Source organism: Castanea sativa, chromosome 11 (assembly GCF_040712315.1).
Source record: "Castanea sativa cultivar Marrone di Chiusa Pesio chromosome 11, ASM4071231v1".
Taxonomy (NCBI): domain Eukaryota; kingdom Viridiplantae; phylum Streptophyta; class Magnoliopsida; order Fagales; family Fagaceae; genus Castanea; species Castanea sativa.
This window is the reverse complement of record NC_134023.1, coordinates 16,078,215-16,093,819: the sequence shown is the minus strand read 5'-3', so window position 1 is coordinate 16,093,819 and position 15,605 is coordinate 16,078,215. Positions and strand designations below refer to the sequence as shown.

Here is a 15,605-nt window from a genome sequence, read left to right as displayed (position 1 = left end):
GACGAAAAAATAAAAAAGGATGTGCAAGTTTGTAGAGTCAAACTTTATAAGTTTGAACACAAACTTCATGCCTTGCATTTAGCCAATTACCAATTACACGCTAAGGTCTAATTTACCTTTTAGAAAATTGCCCCAAGCTTTACGCACAATTTCCCACCTCCTCCTTCTCCTTCTTTTATTTATTTGTAACCATGTTGCTCTTTTTCTTTTTTATTATATTTGTAACCAACATTAATGTTACCAATCTTAATTCTTGTTTTCATAATTATTTGTAACCATTAAACATGAACCTTATGGGACTTTTCTACACTTTCTTATGATGTTGATATTACAGTATGCCTTAAGGAAGCTTTAGAACTAGCTAGCTAAAATCATAATCTCATGGTTCTCAAAAAAAAAAAAAAATCCTATTTTCATAAATATACATGTTTTCTGTAGACTTCCTCGTCTTTGGCAAAAGTAAAAACAAAAAAAATCATAGCAACAATATATGAAAACACTGAAAAAGGGGGAAATGTAATGCTCAGTAATTGCAATTTCTGTTAACTTTCTATGTGATGGCGTTGGAGATGTGCATAGCAACTAACAAGATTGATGGTGTATGTGGCTAGACCCAAAAAAAAAAAAAAAGCAAGCAGTGTGAGTAATACTCACTGAGAGTTTGAAATCTAAATGCACTTAATTGTTTAGGCCCACTTTCATTAATAGGTAATACTCTTCTTCTTTTTTTTGTTAAAAAAGAAAAAAAGGTAGCGGGCCCTACTTAGGTATGATCATAGTAGCATCCTATCCGCTCTTGGGCTAGACCCCATACTCTCGGTCTGTGAGAAACTCACTTTTGAACCATTTGAAATAGAAATGAGATATAAGGAACACCAATACATAACTAGTTGTTAAGGCTCAAACCCAAGTTCTAAGACTTGCCGGCCCGGTATCTTACGAACTAGGGCACCCAGATGTTGGTATCAATAGGTAATACTCACTAACCAATGAATCATTCTTGGAAATTTTTTTTACTTTATTTTTATGAATGAGAATATTTGATCAAGACCACGTACAACTCATGGTTGAATAATAAAACCGCACTATTAGTGTAGTTTTCTACCTTTCATAACCTATGTTTTAAATACTATTTCGAACCTTGTTTTGGTTTGTCCATTGGAACAGAATATTTCTGTACCAACCTATTTTGATGTACCATTATGAAGTTATTACTAATACATATTTATATATATATATATATAGTAACGTTACACAATCTAATAACTCGTTATTGAATTCATATTTTAAAAATTCCTCAATTGAATTATATGTTTTATATGTCCTTAATATGCATGCCAATTTTCATGTCAATCGGATGTTATTTATCATCTGATCTATAAACTCATCTTTTATGTATTATTTTAAATTACAAAAACTTGAATTTAAATAATTGTTGATAACATGACTATTGATATTTGATGACCTTGAAATTTTAAGCATGGGAAGTATACTAATATAATGTAATCTAACGGTAAATTTGTCAAAATTCACATCTCATAATAAGTTATTAAGTGATGTAATATTTGTTAAAGTAGTACATAGCGTAACTTGAACCCAATCCCACACACACACACCTTTAAAAAGATTTCAAAGTGAACTTAAAAAAAAAAAAAAATTGGCACGGAGAAAAAACTGTGCAAGACCTTTAAAAAGATTTCAAAAGGTAAAGATTTCAAAGTGAACTTAAAAAAAAAAAAAAAAATGGCACGGAGAAAAAACTGTGCAAGACTATAAAATCAAACTTTTAAGTGTGAACACAAACTTCATACCTTCCACCAATTTAAACTCTTAGACTCTTCTCAAAAAATAAAAATAAAAATAAATGCTTAGACCACTTTAATTTCTATCAATTTCCTAACAAGAATTGATGGTGACCACCGCATCTTTATTAGACTTCGGCTAATGAATGATTCTTGAAAATACCATTTATTTATTAACAAATGAGAATATTGTACATTACTATTTTAAATTTCACAAAAAAAAATTATATATAACCCCTTAAAAATAAATTTTTGACTCTACCAGTAACTTGTCCAAATTAATTCTAAATTTTAGTACACAATAATAATATTTAATCAGCTAAATAAAACTACTTCAATTTCAAATGGAATATTTAGCACTCCAACGATTTTTAAAAGAATTATTTTCTTAAAAGAAGAGCAATCTAATGCAATTTTGTGGTCCCAATATTTCAAATTAATTGCCAATTTCTGGACTCAATTAGCAATTATTAAAATATTTTAATTAATCTGATGAGATATATGGAGGTTCCTAGAAAGTGTAGAGTATGAGAACATGTGCAAGTTGTACAATTTCACGTGACGTGAAATTAACTTATTTTTTTAATAAAAGAAAGGTGTAAGACTTCTGTTGACTTGGCAGCTATAAATAATATTCATTCCACCCATACCTTCCTTATAACATCATCAGAAATACTACTCCATTTTCAGAGTTTTGTTTTTGTTGAATTGGGTATCAAATGGGGCGTTCAACTTGGAAGTATCAAGTCTTCTTTTTGTTCTGTTTGATCTTGCATTCTCAACTTCCCTTTCCATCGTCTCTCTCTACTTCCTTCTCTTCAATGCCACCATGCTCTGCTCTACTCCATTTTAGTAAGTCTTTTTCTCTTAAAAAATCTGCTTCTGTCTATCATCCTTCTTATCCTAAAACAGCCAGTTGGCAGGAGGATAAGCACTGTTGCACTTGGGATGGGGTCGAGTGTGACAAAAACACAAGCCTTGTGGTTGGCCTGGACCTTACTTCCAGCTGGCTTTATGGCAACTTTCTTTCCAACAGTACCCTGTTTTTTCTTCCCAATCTCAGGAGGTTGAACCTCGCTGACAATAACTTCAATCGCTCCCTAATTCCTTCTGAGTTTGGCAACTTTAAGAGTTTGACTCATCTCAACCTTTCTTATTCCGTATTTTCTGGCCAAATCCCGTTTGAAATCTCTCAGTTGTCTTCACTGGTTTCACTTGATCTTTCTAAGAATGATCTATTAGTCAAAGCTCCAGTATGGAAAAGAGTCATTGGCAACCTAACTCAATTAAGGGAACTTCTTCTGGATAGGATAAATATGTCCTCAATTAGACCTAATTCTTTGATGAATCTATCCTCCTCTTTGACAACTCTTAGTCTCCATGACTGTGACTTGCGGGGAAAACTTGAAAATAACATCCTCTGCCTTCCCAGTATACAAACCCTTGATCTATCGGGTAATTCGAACCTTGAAGGTTCTCTTTTAAAGTCTAATTGGAGCTGTAGTTCCCTAAAGTTCTTAGGTCTCTCTGGGAGAATGTTTTCGAAAGAATTCCTTAATTCTATCGGCAATTTGAACTCCTTGGAGCATTTGGAACTCTCTCCGATAAACTTTTCAAGAGAATTATCTATTTCTATCGGCAATCTGAAGTCCTTGGAGCATTTGGGTCTCTCTTCGTCAAGCTTTTTAGGAGAATTACCTAGTTTTATCGGCAATCTGAAGTCCTTGAAGCATTTGGATCTCTCTCGGATAAGCCTTTCGGGAGAATTACCTAGTTTTATCGGCAATCTGAAGTCCTTAAAGCATTTGGATCTCTCTCGGACAAGCCTTTCGGGAGAATTACCTAGTTTTATCGGCTATCTGAAGTTCTTGAAGCATTTGGATCTCTCTTATTCCAATTTTACGGGGTCAATTCCAGAATGGCTAGGGAACCTTACAAAACTTACATTTTTGGGTCTAACATCTAATAGTTTTAGCGGTGAGATTCTATTACCACTTTTAAATTTTAGATTTTTTTGGCTGACGCATCAAACTAACAATTTTTTAATTATTGGTGAATATTTTTAATAGGTCTGTTGCCGTCATCACTATTCAACTTGCCGACTCTCTCAACTTTATACCTTGGGAACAATCAACTTGTTGGTCCCCTTCCTAGTCACGTAAGTGGTTTGAATCTGATTGTTATCTCTTTAAGTTCAAATTTCCTAAATGGAACACTGCCTTGTTGGTTGTTCAGTATGCCATCTTTGGAGACTTTATATCTTGACCGTAATCAATTCGTTGGTGAGATTGGTGAATTCAAGTTCAATTCATTGAAGTATCTTAATTTGAGTTATAATAAACTACATGGCTCTATACCTACGTCTGTATCTAGACTTGTGAACCTTGTTGACCTATATCTCTCATCAAATAACTTGAGTATTATGTTGGGGTTAGAGATGTTTTCAAAGCTCAAAAATCTTGAGGTTCTTGATTTGTCAAATAACTCAGTTAGCATCAATAATAATGCTACCTATGCCCTGCCCAATCTTCAATTATTGAACTTGGCTTACTCCAATATCAGTGAATTCCCAATTTTTTAAGACTGACAACAAATTTACAATTCTTAGACCTTTCCAATAACCGAATTTATGGTCAAGTTCCAAGATGGTTGGGGGATGTGGGGAATAATTCATTATATTATGTTGATCTTCGTAACAACTTGCTACAAGGACCATTTCCCATTCTAAATTCTTCCGATCTGCGGTTTGTGTTTTTCTCCAATAACAAATTAACTGGAGAAATCCCTTCTTTTATTTGCAATGCAATTTACCTTCAAGTTCTAGACTTGTCTCATAACAACTTGAGCGGAATGATTCCAAAGTGTTTGGTAAACTCTACTTCCCTTGCAGTTCTAGACTTGTCTCATAATAACCTAAGTGGCATGATTCCGAAGTGTTTGGTAAACTCTACTTCCCTCTCGGTGTTGGATTTACGAATGAATAGCCTTCATGGTACCATCCCTGCAACATTTGCCATCAGAAACAATTTTAGGAATATTAACCTTAATGGCAATCAATTGGAAGGGCCATTGCCACCATCTTTGGCAAATTGTAGGGACTTGGAAGTTCTAGATATTGGAAATAATAAGATAAATGGAACCTTCCCTTATTGGTTGGGAAGTCTTCAGAAATTGCAGGTTCTTGTCATAAGATCGAATAGATTTCAAGGTCGTATTGGCAATCCTAAAACCAAAATTCCTTTCCCAAATTTGAGAATCATAGACATCTCTAACAATCAGTTTAATGGTCTTTTGCCAATTAAATATTTCAAATATTTGAAAGCCATGATGAATGTGAATGAAAGTGAGGCACTGAAATATATGGGAGATGATTATTATCATGATTCATTGAATATCATTATGAAAGGGCAGTATATTGAGATGGAGAGGGTCCTAACCGTCTTAACAAGCATTGATTTTTCAAGCAATGGTTTCAAAGGAGAGATGCCAAATATAATTGGAAGCCTTAAATCACTCAAGGGCTCAACTTTTCTTACAATAACCTTACAGGTTATATTCCATCATCAATTGGAAATTTGACCAATCTTGAATGGTTAGACCTCTCTTTCAACAAGCTCAGTGGGGAGATTCCTAGTCAATTGACAGATCTAACATCGCTTGCAGTCTTAAAGCTATCACATAACCAACTCGCAGGACACATACCTTCAGGAAATCAATTCAATACCTTCAACAATGATTCGTACACCAACAACTCAGGATTGTGTGGGTTTCCATTGTCAAGAACATGCAACAACCACGAGGCAAAGCAACCACCACCACCTACCTTGCAACAAGATGAAAATTTAGAGCATGAAAATGGGTTTGGTTGGCAAGCTGTATCCATAGGTTATGCATGTGGAACAATATTCGGAATGTTTATGGGATATCTTATGTTTAAAACTGGAAAACCAAAGTGCCTTGTGAGGATGGTCAAATTAGAGCAGCATATCATGATCAGAAGATTGAAGAAGAATGCCCAAAAACGTGGTGGAAGAAGATAGCTGTTTCTATGGTATGTGATGTTCTTATCTTTGAGACTATAGAATGAATCTCTATACTTGAAAACATAAAAGTTTCTATATTATTAGCAACTGTGAATTTTTTTTTTTGTCCCTTTGAATTATAGTTATGTATCTTGGATATCTTATGGATTTACCTTCTTATTTAATTTCTTTGGGTGTAATTTAGATGCCATGGATAGTATGCGGCAAATGGGGCTTGAATACTTGTATGCTATTTAAGAAGACATAATATGGTTATGATGATGGCTGTTGTTTCTAGTCTTCTGCAAAATGGTGCATTCTGGTGTCTTGATGTAGTCACAACTGTTGGTTTGTTTACAAGGATCATCCCTTTGTTGTATTTCTATTGGCTATGTAGGTTTATTATTATTTTTTTAAGGATAGGCAGACTTAGTCTGTTGGCCTGATTTGAGGTGACACTGTTGTGCTTGTATTTTTTGTGCATACAAATGGCTCCTCTGTCTGGTGTAGTTTCCTTTAAGGCTCTGTCTACTCTAGTTTGTATTTAATAAAATTGATTGATTCATCAAAAAAAAATTTTTCATATCGTAATCAATGATTGGTTTAAAATATCAAGCTTGTGTAATGTTAATTTTGCATGTGAATATTAACCCTGTCAATAATACTCATTAATTTACTTAATCAGTTTAGACAATTTCATTTTTTTGTTATTGATAATTTTAGACATTTCGATGTTAGCTTGTGAGACTATACTACTTTGTATGGATGTCTTTTTTTATTTATGCATAAATTACTGTTCAATAGATGCCAAATTATTATTATTTTTTTTATCAATGTTTAATAGGCTATGGTGGAATACCTTTAGCACTGGTAATTATAGACTGAGGCCCTTAGACCTTAGTGCCCGCCTACCTAGAGATTTCCTTTTGCTCTCTTGAGAAGAAAAACAAGTGAGGATTCCAATGGATCCAACTTAGCCTTGGGCAGGCCAAATATGTGTTTTGTCTTAACCTTTGTAAATGATGGGTTTCATTTGGTTTCAACTTCAATGGAACATGACTTTGTAAATTATGACTCCAAATTCAATTTCTTTCTGCCATCAACGAAAAAAAGGACATTTTGATTGAACTTTGAAGAAATAGGCCTCAATCAAAAAATTACATTGAGATTGTTTACTCCTTTATTGTTTCCATCCAATTTCTTAATCATTTGATGCCTTTTGTCACTCTCTTCTCCCTCTCTCTCTCTCTCTCTCAAAATTAAGAGGCTCATCCATAGTTGGATTGTTAACATAGACTTTTCAATTACTCAAGTATTTATTTTGTTTTAATTGATTTTTATTTTTCTGATGCAGTTAATTGTGATAGTTGGAGTTGGAGTTAGTATTAGGCCCAAAATTTCCTCCACCTTGGATGGGAGGTCAGTCTAGTTTTCATTATTGGACAGTAGGTTTTCATATGTATATTTTATTGATCTGATTGGTCTACTTAAGATGCATATTTTCTGCTTACCTTATCAAGCATGTGTACTCATTGTAGTCAAGAATAATCCTGCAACAGTTAATTTCCTAGTTCCAGTCATTCTTTTTAATCAAATGGTTTCTTATTTTAAAAATTGATGTGTACCAAACACATAGAATCTTGAATTTTTTAGAAAAATGTGTATCATTTTGACTTTTAAAAGCTACACTACATTTGTTTGGCTGTGTACAAGATTATTTGAGATGAGAATCATGAATGATTCGCTTTGTAGCATTGCACCTTACTAGTCTATGATAGTTTCCTAGGTTAGCTGACCATTTAAAAGCAGGACATGCTGTCCAAAAGTTAAAATGGCTTGACATTTTAATGCCTTTGGTTAGGATCTCTGAAACGATATTGTTTGTTGATTGGCAGAAGAGCTATTTTTCAATAATATAATCTAAAAGCATAGGTCTTTATTATTTTTTGTTCTTTTTCTGTTACTTAGGAATATTTGAATTATAGTGAGGATGGCTGGGCCACAACTTCATTATTGTTGGGATAGCAACTGTAGTTGCTGATATAACTGCTTTATTCCTTATGTTTTTGGAATTGATCTTTCTATTCTTTAGGATCCTCTGTCCATGTTTTTTAGCCAATTTTCTATAACTCAAACTAAAATTTTAGAGTAGTTTTGAGTCACATTGTTGTCAATGGAATACAAGACAAGCATTAATAGAAAACCTCCAATTTCAAGTCAGTTTTATGATGTAGAAAGGATAGTTGGAAAATGAAAATCAACATTTAATAGTTTAACTCGCCTCTGAATTCTGCAGAAGGTTATGAGCTAAGCATCTTAAACTTCATGGCATACTGTGAACTGAAGATGGGCTCTCTAAATGAATGTTCTCAGGTATATAATATCCATAGACATTTGTCCATTTAAGAACTCACCTCAATTACACTATCTGCTTACACAGCGTATTTGATGAGGAAAAGAAGTATACCTTCTGTAATCCAATGCAAAGGTTCCAATTTACCTGTAGGCTGTAGCCAAGGTTTTTGTAATGAACTTTATCTGTGATTCAGGTTGGCACTATATGTTGCTTAACTTCTCAAGCCGCCAAAAATATATGGACATAAACATTCTTCACAACTTAGAGAAACAAGGATTGATTGTAAGAAAACTGCTAGTACCTATCCCAATACTCTTATTCAGTGATGGGAAAAAAAAAGATTGATTGTCTTGGCAATAAATTTTTTTTTCAAGATTCATATAATGTGTGGTATTCTTGCATAAATACCCCAATACCACAACCACTGTTCCTGAATCTCATACTAGAGAAAGGGGAAGCTTCAGAACCATGTAGATAAACAATCTGGGTTCAGGACTCATTTGATATCGTATTCAGATTAGGATTAATCTTAAATTTTTTTTCCCTTATAAACTGGATGTGGGTGCATTTTAAGAATTGATTTTGATAGGTGAAAAGTAATTCTTTAAAGCTTTTTGTTTCTCCTTTTTTTTTTGCTGGGGTTTGTGGGGAGGGGGGCTGTTAAGGAGCTGTGGACTAAGAAACTTTCTTAACATCATTCAAACTAGTTTGAGGGATTTCACAAACAATAAAGTTAACTAAACATGCCTGAGAGAAATTCGTTTGTTATTAAGGTCTTCTCAAAACCTTGAAAACAATATGTCATGAGGTACGCCCCAATTCTGGTTTTAAACTAGGCAGGTCATTCACTTACTCCAAAAGCCCAAATTCGCTTCATAAAAACCTTTTCATTACATATTAAAAGACAAAAAAAGCTTTTTTAAACTGTTAAGCCCAAATTCACTTCATAAAAAATTTTCATTACATATTAAATGACAAAAAAGCTTTTAAAAACTGTTTGTGTGTGTGTGTGTGATGCATCAAACCTTGCAATTATATTTTTGATTGACTACTTACCAACCCATGGAAATCAAAAAGATATTACTACCAAATCTTGAAGCAGAGTTTGGGTGCAGATTCAGACTACCTTCTAGGAAGATTTCATGTGAAATAAGGAGTGAAAAGAAAATTGTACTTGAGTCAAGCCTGTGTACTGGGGTAGCAATTTACTTGATTTTTAATGAAAATGTTTGTTTATCCAAAAAAAGGGGATTATCTACTCTCATAGAAGCTAAACGGCTGGTAGTAAATGGGAACTCAATTCCTATTAACCATGACTTTTGGCTTATTGTAATAACTGATTTTTTTTCTCTTTCTATGATTCAGAAGAAACTTTCTTGTCCTTTATTAGAATAAGCTCCATCATTTTGGTTCTTTCTTTTATCTTTTTATTTTATTTTATTCTTATAATTTTGTTAAATAGATATCTATAGTTTTTATTATTAGATACAATGTCCATTTTCTATAGATAAGACAAAGTAACATTTGATTTTTATTCTCACCTCCTTGCATATAACACACCTCATGCTCTTTTAATTTAGTTCCAATATAATTTTGAAAGGAGTTTGTGCCCTTAATATGCAAGGAATTGTAATGTCTTAGATCTTCACTGCTATGTCTTAGCGTGCTCAAATTTATTGATAGCTTTATGCATTATCTGACATATGAGGTTGCTATTTCCTATCCTCTAGCAAAATTCGGTTTCCACTCTTTGTGAAGATATTTCCATATTGCTAAGGCTTTTTAATGAGACCCTTTGTCTCATAGAATGATTTATTTTCTACATATAGTGTTGTTTATCAACAAAGCTCAAGTGCTACTCCAGTTTTCTTTTAGAAGAAAGTAGGGGAAAGATGTTGGGTGGAGAGATCTAATTGAAAAGTTGAGAACAATGAACAAGAAACATGTGAGAAAGCTCCTAATCAACATGTTGAGCCCAAGAAAACTTGTGAAGATTCAACTCAGTGGGTTCTCTTTCTATGAGTTCTCTTTGGGGTTTATTCTCAGTAGCCAGTTTTTTCAAATGCAGTAATTGATGTGCCTACAGTATGCCACGGCAGCTCAATTTTTTATATTGTCTTCCATTGACATTCTTAAGCTAGATGAATCTTCTGTTGGTTTAATTGGGAACTCAAGAAGTCCATCAAGGGCACTTAATTAGCTCCAGAATTCTACAGTCCTAATTCCGTTCTATAAGTGACACATACACCTCTCTCTCTCTCTCTCTCTCTCTCTCTCTCTCTATTTGTGTCTCTTTAATCTTTCACACTTTTTGCATCAAATTCAAGAGATAATTCAATGCTAAGCTTTAGAGCTAGGAGGCAAGGTTGAGTAGAGTTGCAAAACAGAGCCATACATGATTCATCTTTGCACAGTGAGGTTGGAAAAGACAAATAATTGAGTTTTTTCTGATGAACAATAATTGAATATGTTCATGTAAAATAAGATTGGAGGACAAAGATTTGTCTGAATTATATTTTCTGTGTATAGAACTTTTACGTTGGTCTGAATTTATAGATGTTGTTACAATGAACCTAGACAAAAATTTTGACAGCCTAATCCCATAATTGCAGCTAGACAGAATAGTAACAGCTACCAAATCCCATAATTATAGCTGATTGGAAAACCCTTAATTGAGCTGATTGGGAATCCCCTAATTGTCTCTAATACTCCCCCTCAAGGTGGAGCGTGTACATGAGTAACACCCAGCTTGCTGATAAGATGATGAAAAGAATCCTTACTCAAAGGTTTGGTAAAAATGTCAGCAATTTGGTCATGGGATCGAATATGATAAGGTTGAACCAATTTGGATTGGATTTTGTGTGTATAGAACTTTTACATTGGTCTGAATATATAGATGATGTTACAATGAACCTAGACAAAAAATTAACAGTTGCCAAATCCCATAGTTACAGCTGACTGGAATCCCCTTAATTAAGCTGATTGGGAATCCCTTAATTGTCTCTAATAGTTCAACACACCATATATGTCGGGTTTGTGATTTGAATATTGTTGTTCACTTGTTTGTATCTAGGATATGTGATTCCTTAAATATCCTTAACAAACATGAAAATCTTGTGAGTTTGTATAGATTTTTATTATTGTTGTGGTACTAGGTATTGTAGTCCCTAATAATGTTATGGGTATAAACCAATGGTTCTAATGAGTTTGCTTTTCAATGTTCCTATCTTCATTACATTAAGTAAAGGTTGGATTGCTGAAATTTCTAATAGGTCTGAATTTCTAGTTTGGTATGAAAAAATAAATAAAATGTAAAAGATGGGATGTGCTCAATAGGAATTGGAAGCTCCAGTAAAATTGCAGTGGAGATGGTTTGGTGCTCAATTTGGAAAGCAAAGGTCCCTAATAAAGTTTAGGTGTTTGCATGGAGAGCATGTCATAACATTCTACCTGCATGTGCCAATCTAGTGAACAGAAGGGTTCTAACGTAGCCATGATGTCCAAGCTGCAAATTAAATGAGGATGAAATGATGCATGAATTATGGAATTGTGAAGAGGCACAAAGAATTTGGTGCTGCAGAAAAGAGGTAATTAGAGCATGAATTACTAGACTTTGTTAGAATATTTCGGCCTGTATTGGAGGAGGGCTGTGAGAACACTGTGAAGCAATTCCTGATACTGTCCTGGATGATTTGGGAGGCAAGGAATAAGTGGGTCTTTGAGCAGTCTACAAAACTGCCAAGTGTCATAGCAGGTGAGGCTATAGAATTTTGGCAGGAATTTCAAGCAATCTGCAACTCAGGAAGTGCTCGTGATGTTGGCATACAGAGGGGAAGAGTTTTAGTGGGGGATTATATATAGCAAAACTTCAGGAACCCGGAAACTACAAGTTTTGGTGGGCTAACGCTGTGAAGGAAGCTAAATTTCATCTGCAACGTTAACATGTTCAGCAATGGGAAGCTAGTTTTACTAGATACTCATTTTGGCAAGATGTGCACATAATATTGAAGATTATGTAACTTGGATAGAAGAGGTCCCATTATTATTTTTTTTGAACGGTTGAACAATGATGTACTGGGTTTGAATGTTTCAACATGTTACGTGTTTGGTTTTCCAAAGAAAAAATGGAAGCATATCACATTAATTCTACTCTTACAGGGGACCAATACATTTTTTTTGCCCCCAACTAGTTCATTCTTACAATCAAAGTGGGGGGCTTCAAGCTTGCTACAACTAAATTTACAGAACCACGAACTATATATAGATCATAATCCAATAACACAAGACATACACAATACATTTATCTTTTTTTATTTATGCATAAATGACTGTTCAATAAATGCCAGTTAAAATTTTTTATCAATGTTTACTAGGCTATGGTGGCATAGCTTTAGCACTAGTAATTATCATAGACTGAGGCCCTTAGACCTTAGTGTTCACTGCCTATAGATTTCCTTCTGTTCTCTTGAAGAGAAATATAAGTGATGCTTCCAATGGATACAACAAATGTACCGACTTAGCCTTGGGAAGACCAGATGTGCGTTTTGTCTTATTCTTTGTAAATGATGGGTTTCATTTCAGGTACACAATGCCTATTCTATACTTCAGGAAGACTACCAGGCCTCAAGGCAGGATCACCATGCTCACAATAGCATTCCGCAGGAGGTTTGGAACCTTATTTGGAAGGTAAAAATCCCTCTGAAAATTGGAATCTTTGTGTGGAAAGTCATGCATGACAGTATTCCTACATTTCTGAATTTGTGTAATAGAGGGATCAATGTCCATAGTACATGCCCTCTCTGCAATTCTGAGGATGAAAGCTCCACTCATCTTTTCCTCTACTGCCCTTTTGCTAGAGCCATTTGGCATGGTTCATCATTGGGTATTCATACTTCTGAGCTAAACAATGTTTCTGTCCAAGGGTGGGTTGGGTCCTTGCTGATAAGACAAGGATGGATCAGGAGTCAATGAAATACCTGCAAACTCTGTTTACTGTCTTGTGGTCAATATGGAACCATAGGAATCTGGTGGTTCATGAAGATAAGCAACCTAACCCAATAGAAGTGCTCTTAACTGCTCAAAATTTGTCTTGCAGGTACCATGAAATCTTTAACGAGGCTGATTCACTGGGCACACACAGAGGCATCAGCAAAATGCAGACCAAATTTCAATTGGTGGGCAGTGGCAGCTGATCGTAAAGTTAGCAGGTGCAAAAAGAAAGAGAGCTAAAAGAAATGCTTATGCATATGAGGCCAGAAATCTACAAGGAGAAGTGGTGTTTTGTGGTATTAGGAGCTGTGCTACTGGATCTGTTGCAGGTGCAGTTCAGGAGGTGATAGTGGAGGCAGCAGTCAAAGCTAAGAACCTTGGATATCAACAAATTTTGATGTTGAAGTAATTGCAAAAAGCTAGTTCAAGTAGTGGACAAGAAGCGAGCCCCAGATTGGAAAGAGAACTCTCAAGGCAGACATGTCCTCCCTACAGCAGATGGGATTAGATTGCAGGCTGATTTTTGTTTCTAAGGTTATACTTAACTATGTATGGTCGATAGCTGTTTTAGCTAAAAAAGAGCCAACTTACTGCTGCTGGCCGACTATGGAACATGATGTAAATCCTACTTATGGCTAATGCCTTTTTTGAATGGTATCAAAAAAAAAAAAAAACTTCAATGAAGCGTGACTTTGAAGAAATTTCCCTACATCAAAAAATTACAGACTGTTTTCTTCTCTGTTGTTTACGTCCAGTTTCTTTAACATTTGATGCCTTTTGTCACTCTCTTCTCCCTCTCTGAAAGACCGAAGGGCTCTACATACTTCACAAACTTTAACTAAGAACATTGGTACTTAGGAGCTTCTCTCTCTTCCCCCTATTAAAAATCTTTAGATTTAAAACAGAAGAAAACCACACTGAGTATACACTATACAGATATTATAAGTTCAATCCCAAGACATGTTATAAGAGATCATTATAGAAGCTAGTTACCATAACTTCTAAATGGAGTTAATGATGTGCCTTTGTTTTAGACCCAATTTCTCTCTTCTTTGTGTGTGTCTGTTTCTCAAAATAAATAAAAATCTCAAGGCATTGAAGCCACTTGTGTGCAAGCTCCTCAAACAATCAAAGAAAACAACATTCAATTCTAGGGGTGATCATTTGTGTTCACATGTCGTGTTCATGTCATGTTAACTCATAAGCGTTTATTAATCAAGTCACAACCTCTCAACCCTAACATGACCTATTTATTAAACAAGTTGACACGATACGATTTACATAACCCGTTTAATAAACATGTATTAGGGTTGGCAAGACCTAACATAACCCATTTAATAAATAGGTCATGTAGTCAAGTTTACATGTTTACCTAGCACGGATAACCTATTTACAATTCTCTTATTTTATAAAATCAAGATATTTATTTATTTATATATAAAAGTTAAAGCATAACATTTATTGTTACTACACTCCCGTTGAGCCACATCAGCAGCCACGTCTTCCACTAATTTTCTATACTTATTTTTCTCTAATTAAACTTTTCTTCTCCCCTATTCTCAAAAAAAATTAAAAAAATAAACTCTTCTTCTCCCCATTAATTCACACCTACTGTTACATTTTTTACAACTTGTTCCCTTCTTTTTTTTCTCTTTATGTCCCCCACTACTCTCAACTTTATGGTTACACTTTCTTCCTCATTCTTATATTTTGACTTCTTTTCTCCCAATTTCATTTTGTATAAATTTGATATCATTTTCCTCATTCTTATATTTTGACTCATTTTCTCTCAATTTCATTTTGTATAAATTTGATATCATTTTCCTCATTCAATCCATATTTTTCCCCCCCACAAAACTGTGAGTACTCTCTCTCTCTCTGTGGATTTTTGTTCTTTCTTATACCTCTAATTAAGGTTGTTGGTTCTTTTTTCTTATCTTTTTTTAATATGTGTTTTGGTTTTTTTTTTTTTTTCCTTTCTAATTTCCCATTAGAAAGTCTTCTCTTTCCCTTTTATAGCTTTTGGTTGAATTTTGGCTTGGGTTAATATTTAGTTTCTTTTGAAAATAGGAATTTGAATATGCCTACCAATTGTTTGAGTAATAAATTATTATAAAGTCTATTTTTTTTATTCATTTAGTTTTATTATAATTTTGGCAAAGATAACGTTGTAATTGTGTAATGAGTTTTGATTATTATGATAATTTCCTTATTCCTAAAGAGATAAGAAGTTTGAATAATAAATTTGAAACTTATAAATTTTAGTTGTTATTAGATCAATATAATACACTACAATAGAAGTTAGAAGAATATGGTTCACCTCTAAAAAATATTAATCAAACACAAAAATAAAAATAATAAAATGATATATTTGTAGAGATAAAAAGATTAAAAAAAATTACTTGTAAATTTTTTTTTAAAATACTTAAAGTAATT

The 15,605-nt window shown here is 33.9% G+C and overlaps 1 pseudogene; it reads left to right on the top strand.

Moving 5' to 3' along the window:
• The first annotated feature begins 2,477 nt into the window (after nucleotides 1-2,477).
• LOC142614514 (receptor-like protein 6) lies at nucleotides 2,478-13,872 on the top strand (annotated as a pseudogene).
• Nucleotides 13,873-15,605: the final 1,733 nt, after the last annotated feature.